Genomic DNA, 6,000 nt, shown 5'->3' with positions numbered 1-6,000 from the left:
AAGCAGTGTATCAACGCAGAGTACTAATAGCAATACAAGTCGTCCTCAAATCTTCTAGCACGTCAGCAATATAAAATCATTAATATTTCAAGAATCTGCAAATGTGGATGAATGGGCGTTGATCATTCCATTATAAATAACAAGATTCTGTTAGCGAAGACTACAATATTAGCTCTCGCTTAAACGATTCTCGTGCTTTGTAATGGATTTCTTCTTGATTTGGTTCAACTGGGATCTATGGTTTGCAGATTATCATTCATCTATTACTGTCTTCTGCTAAAATGAAAATAAATATATGATATAATATTAATAGGCAATGAAAGCAGTGTATCAACGCAGAGTACTAAAAAACAGTACTTAAAAACATTTCATACTATAGTTACACAATACTTATCCCAACACTGGTTATGTTGCGAAAGACACCATACGCTACTTTTAGCAAAGATTCCTGTAAATAAAAAAGAATTGATTAAATAAATTAATAGGCTTACATTACATACTCTTATATTACAAATAAAAAATATAACAAAAATACTCACTATCTAATTATAATGTATCTTATTATACATCCAAAAACTTGTCTCAACGTTGCTAAAATGCTCAAGCTCTTTCATGTTAGCAAAAATTGCTTATCCAACATATTGTAAAAAGGAGCAAAATTCAGTAAACTTAAAAATGTTTCATATTAACAAACACATGATATTAATACAAGGATGGATAAGAGGTTAGGATATCTGTCATATGTGCAGTAGGCAATGTAGAAAAAAGATTTCTACTAAGAAAGCGTTTTTCTACATTACCTATCGCACATACGACAGATATCCCTAATCTAGAGTCTGTCTCTGTTTTAATATCATATATGTTTTTTAGTTTTTATAATATCAAACATTTGGAAATTTACGGGATTTTTAAGATATGATAAATAAATAAATGTGATCTGATGTTATAGATGTCGGCCAATAGAGCCAAGCGCGAAAATTAATTTCTCTAATTTTTCGGAACAGTATCTCTTGGTTTGAGATCACTGAGTTCCATTTGATTAAATTATCAATCAACCTCGGTACTTACAATGGAAAAATAGGCGAAGAAAAAATATAGCTCCGAAAAGTCGCTGAAGCGGGAATTGAACCCGCGTCCTTTCGCTTTCCGGGCGACTGCTCTTACCACTAAGCTATTCAGACCCTTTCGATCCTATAATTCTTCATTTGCCTTCTAAATAGATGTTTGTAAATAAACGCCATGATTAGGCCCAGGCGTAAACTTAAGAAAATATTTTTTATTTAATCGGCTTTCAATATTAATAAATAATAAATAAATAAATGTGATCTGATGTTATAGATGTCGGCCAATAGAGCCAAGCGCGAAAATTAATTTCTAATTTTTTTTTTAAATTTTTTTTTTTAAACATGATAAATTATTAATAAGCAGCATGATGAGAAGATATCTTCTTTGTGCTGTGAACTGCATCTTACCTGTATAATTATCATCATAATAATTCAGGATTCTTTTAGGTTCCACACACAATAAGAAAAATAAAATAAAGAGCTATTAATTATCATTAGTCATATTGAACAACAATAATAATAGCTATAACTAATAATTACTTTACTTTTTTAATTACTTATGTCATTGTTAATTTGTGTGCGATAACCTTTTTATATGCACTCAGTGCGCACTAGTTCTGCCAATGAAAAACGCTATTAGTGAATATGTCAGGAACATGACATTGCTTTAGCACGTCATATCTAAATGCAACATATTGCATTATATGTATGTAGCATATATTGGCTGCAATCCACTTGATGCTACAAATGCTCCGAAGCGTTCTTCTCTTTTTTTTTAATAAAGGAAGAAGGAGAGGAAGAATGCTTCAAAGCATTTGTAGCATCAAGTGGATTGCAGCCATTATATGTTCATATGTATAATATACATATCTGTATCATAAGATAAAAAATCTTATGATATTTGTTTTAGTCAATTAATCAATCTTATAATTAAAATTGGACTGTATATTGGAACATATAATTTTTTAGACAATCAAATCTGTGTCACAATGATAACTTATATTTGTAATAATTAAACCTTAAAGATTTGCATGTATGTATGTACTATCTCACCTAATGCATATACATATTTTGAAATATGGTATCAAAATAGTTACATATAGTTATATATTATATATTTGTATTATTGTATAAGATATTTTTCGGATGATATGTGCTCCTTGTAAACAACCAAGAATTGTACTGTACTCTTTTGCACTCAAAATCTAACGATGCTAAGAAATACGTGAGGATTTTAATTACGAAAGAGTAAAGTACATTCTTAATTGTTTACAGGCAGCATACCAAACGAGAACATTTGATATGCAATTATAAAGATTTAATTATTTTAACACCATATTTCAAGATATGAATTATGTGAGACGGTACATACATACATGTAAATTCTTAAGTATAATTATTACAAATATAATTATCATAGCGATACAGATACATTTCTCTAGAAAGTTATATGTATAAACATACTGTCCAATATAAATGTAAATTTTATAAATAATTAAAAATAAAATATTAACAGATTTTTACATGTACATAAGATATATGTAATATATATAATGTAATATGCTACCTTTAATTATGATATGTTAAGCACTACCTTTCCTGACATATTCGCTGAATACCAGTACAAGTTGTTTTCCAAATCTTCTAATCGTCAACAATATAAAATCATTGATATTTCACAAATCTCTGCAAATGAATGAATGGGCCGTTGATCATTCCATTATAAATAACAAAATTCTATTAGCGGAGACTTTAATATTAGCTCTCGCTTAAAGATTCTCATGCTTTGTAATGGATTCCATCTTGACACTCGGTGCATCTTGGATCTGTGGTTTACGGAATTATTATAAATCTATCACCGTCTTCTGCTGAAATAAAAATAAACATGATAAATTATTAATAAGCAGCATGATGAGAAGATATCTTTTGTGTGAACTGCATCTTACCTGTATAATTATCATCATAATAATTCAGGATTCTTTTAGGTTCCACACACAATAAGAAAATAAAATAAAAATTATCCCCAGCACTTGTATATGTGTTGCACAGCATGCATTATTTGTAGCAAAGATTCCACTGCAAATAGAAAATAATTAATTAATTAAAAAATTATTAAACTTATGTAACAGAATCTTTATTATTAGTTGTAAACCATGAAAATATAACAATAATACTCACTCTTAATTAAATGTGCCTTATACATACATCCACTTGTCTCACGTTGCTAAAATACTCGCGTATGTTTTAGCAAAGATTGCTTATCCAACTTTATATCGTGAGAAGGAGCAATATCCCGTAAACCTCCAAATGTTTGATACTAAAAATACGATATTATAACAGGGACGAAACAAGAGGTTAGGATATCTGTCATATCTGGAATAGGCATTTTAAAAGAACACTATGTTAGAATATTTCTATTATTTAATTAATAAATTATTATTTAAATAAAAATAAAGAAATATTATTATTAAATATATTAAAGAGATATTATAAATAATGATTTAAATATAAATATTCTTACATAGCGTTCTTCTAGAATGCCTATCTCCAAGATATGACAGATATCTCAAGGCCCGTCTCTACAATACAAAAGTAAGCCTGACGTTCGTTCCTTTTTTTAATGTCATATTTTGTAGTTATTTATATTAAAGATTTTTAAGTTCACGGAATTTTGTCCTTTTTTACGACGTACATATTTTAAATGTGATTTCAAAAATAATTATATCTTTATAATTGCATATTGATATTTTTCGTTATGTTATGCTGTTTGTAATAATTAAAGAAATTGTATTGTATGTACTGTACTCTTTCGCAATAAAAATCTCACCTATGTCGGAGCATCGTGAGATTTTTTTTTTAAATGCGAAAATTTATTTTGCAAAAATCGCAATAATTATTAAGTAATGAGCAAAATTGTCTCGGCGCATGAGAAGCAGTAGAACCGCACGCTTCTAGCGGCGAGCGACGAGCGACGAGAGTCACGCGACATATGATACCGCGCCCGAAAAAGTATTATCACCTTTGTTTTTTTGACGATAGAAAAAATGATGCGTAAATTATGATGATGTCGTGTGTCGCGGTGTCGGACACCCTGCCCCATATATATATTATACAACATTGTATGTTTACAATGATTAAATTCAATATTTATTAGAGAGAACGACGAGTACGCTCATGCACGCACGGTTTATGCTACTAGATTCCCAGCTAGCAGACATACGTCAAAATGACGTTAGAAACTTGGTCAGGAAAATGACACAAAAATGACCAATGTAATGACGTGGAAAATGACACAAAAATGACGGACTAATGTCACGGACCGATGACATTTCAAAACGTAAAAAAAAACGTGATATTGTGACCCATTTTTGATTTTTTAGTCCGTTTTAATGACAGTTTAATAACGTGAAGGATTAAAACAATGAAAATATAAAATGACACTATAAAATAAATAATATAATATATATATAATATAATATAATATATATATAATTGGCTAGAATTTAGCCACTTTTAAAGAATATACATTTTTTTTATTTTTATTATTTTATTTTGATAGAGTTCAAAATTCAATGGAATATATATATATATATATATATATATATTGTACTTATCAAAATGTAGTCATTATTATGACATCTTAATGTTCACTTTTTGCTTGCTTTATATAATTCTCATGACCGAAACATAAATACGAGATAAATAGCGCATTGCGCGTCGCATAGCGGTAAATGAAAGAAGTAATGATTACAAAATATATAGCAGCTGGTATCAACGCAGAGTACTATAAACTTTATAAGTATCATAAAATATTTATTATTTTCACTATCTAAGTACGTTAATATTAATATTGATGTATTAATTAACAATATTAATTAATTGATAAATAAGTAACCTTAAAAAGACGATTAAATGACGTTATTAAAAAACCGTCATTATTTGGTGATGAAAATGACGTCAAATTATGGTACTTTTTTACACATGACGTCAATAGAGTGAAAATGACTAATTTTCGACGTCAAAATGACGAGGGTATGCTGGCTGGGTTGTTTTATAAACAGCGTGGAGCTCTTTATCATTTGCAACTTGCCGACGTATTCATTTCAACTTTAACATGTAATTTAACACTACCTAATTTAACATGAAATCTATCACAATTCAGTGTGCGCGTGAAAGAGAGAGAAGAGAGAATAAAAGAAACAGAGAAACGAAAAGAGATATATGTATATATTATTTAATCATATGACATATTCTGTCTCTCTCTCTCTCTTTCTCTCTCTTTCACGCGCGCACCAAATTGTGATAGATATCATGTTAAATTAGGCAGTGTTAAACTACATGTTAAAGTTGAAACGAATACGTCGGCAAGTTGCAAATGATAAAGGGCTCCACACTGTTTATAAAACAATTTAGTAGCATCAATCGTGCGTGCATGAGCGTACTCGTCGTTCTCTCTAATAAATATTGAATGAAATTATTGTAAACATACAATGTTGTATATGTATGCAGGGTGTCCGACATGCGACACGCGACATCATCATAATTTTCGCATCATTTTTCTATCGCCGAAAAAACAAAGGGATAATACTTTTTCGGCGCGGTATCATATGTTGCGTGACACTCGTCGCTCGCCGCTCGATACGTGTGGTCTACCGCTTCTCATGCGCTGAGACATTTTTGATTATTATTTTATAATTATCGCGAATTTTGCAAAATGGTTGAGGACTTTTCTTTTCAGTTTGACCCAATCTACCATCACTTTTCGTTTGGTCACTCAATAATCGGACACCCTGTATATAAGTAATATAAGAATTGGTAATAAGAATGTTTATTTATTGCAAATGATATACTCACGCAGAAGTGTACAAACATGGGCGTTCGGATGCATGCATGACATATGCGTGTTCATACTTATACGTGCATAGTCATTGGCAAG

The 6,000-nt window shown here is 30.1% G+C and overlaps 1 non-coding gene across 1 annotated transcript; it reads right to left on the bottom strand.

Annotated features, from left to right (window-relative positions):
- Window positions 1-1,106: 1,106 nt before the first annotated feature.
- Window positions 1,107-1,181, bottom strand: Trnas-gga (transfer RNA serine (anticodon GGA)). Its single transcript has one exon. It is a non-coding gene; the product is annotated as a tRNA-Ser (tRNA).
- Window positions 1,182-6,000: the final 4,819 nt, after the last annotated feature.

This window comes from Prenolepis imparis, unplaced genomic scaffold (assembly GCF_030444845.1).
Source record: "Prenolepis imparis isolate NDT839.2.m4 unplaced genomic scaffold, iyPreImpa1.0 SCAF_4, whole genome shotgun sequence".
In the NCBI taxonomy this organism is placed as follows: domain Eukaryota; kingdom Metazoa; phylum Arthropoda; class Insecta; order Hymenoptera; family Formicidae; genus Prenolepis; species Prenolepis imparis.
Note: the sequence above shows the minus strand (reverse complement) of the source record. Positions and strands in the feature narration are given on the sequence as shown.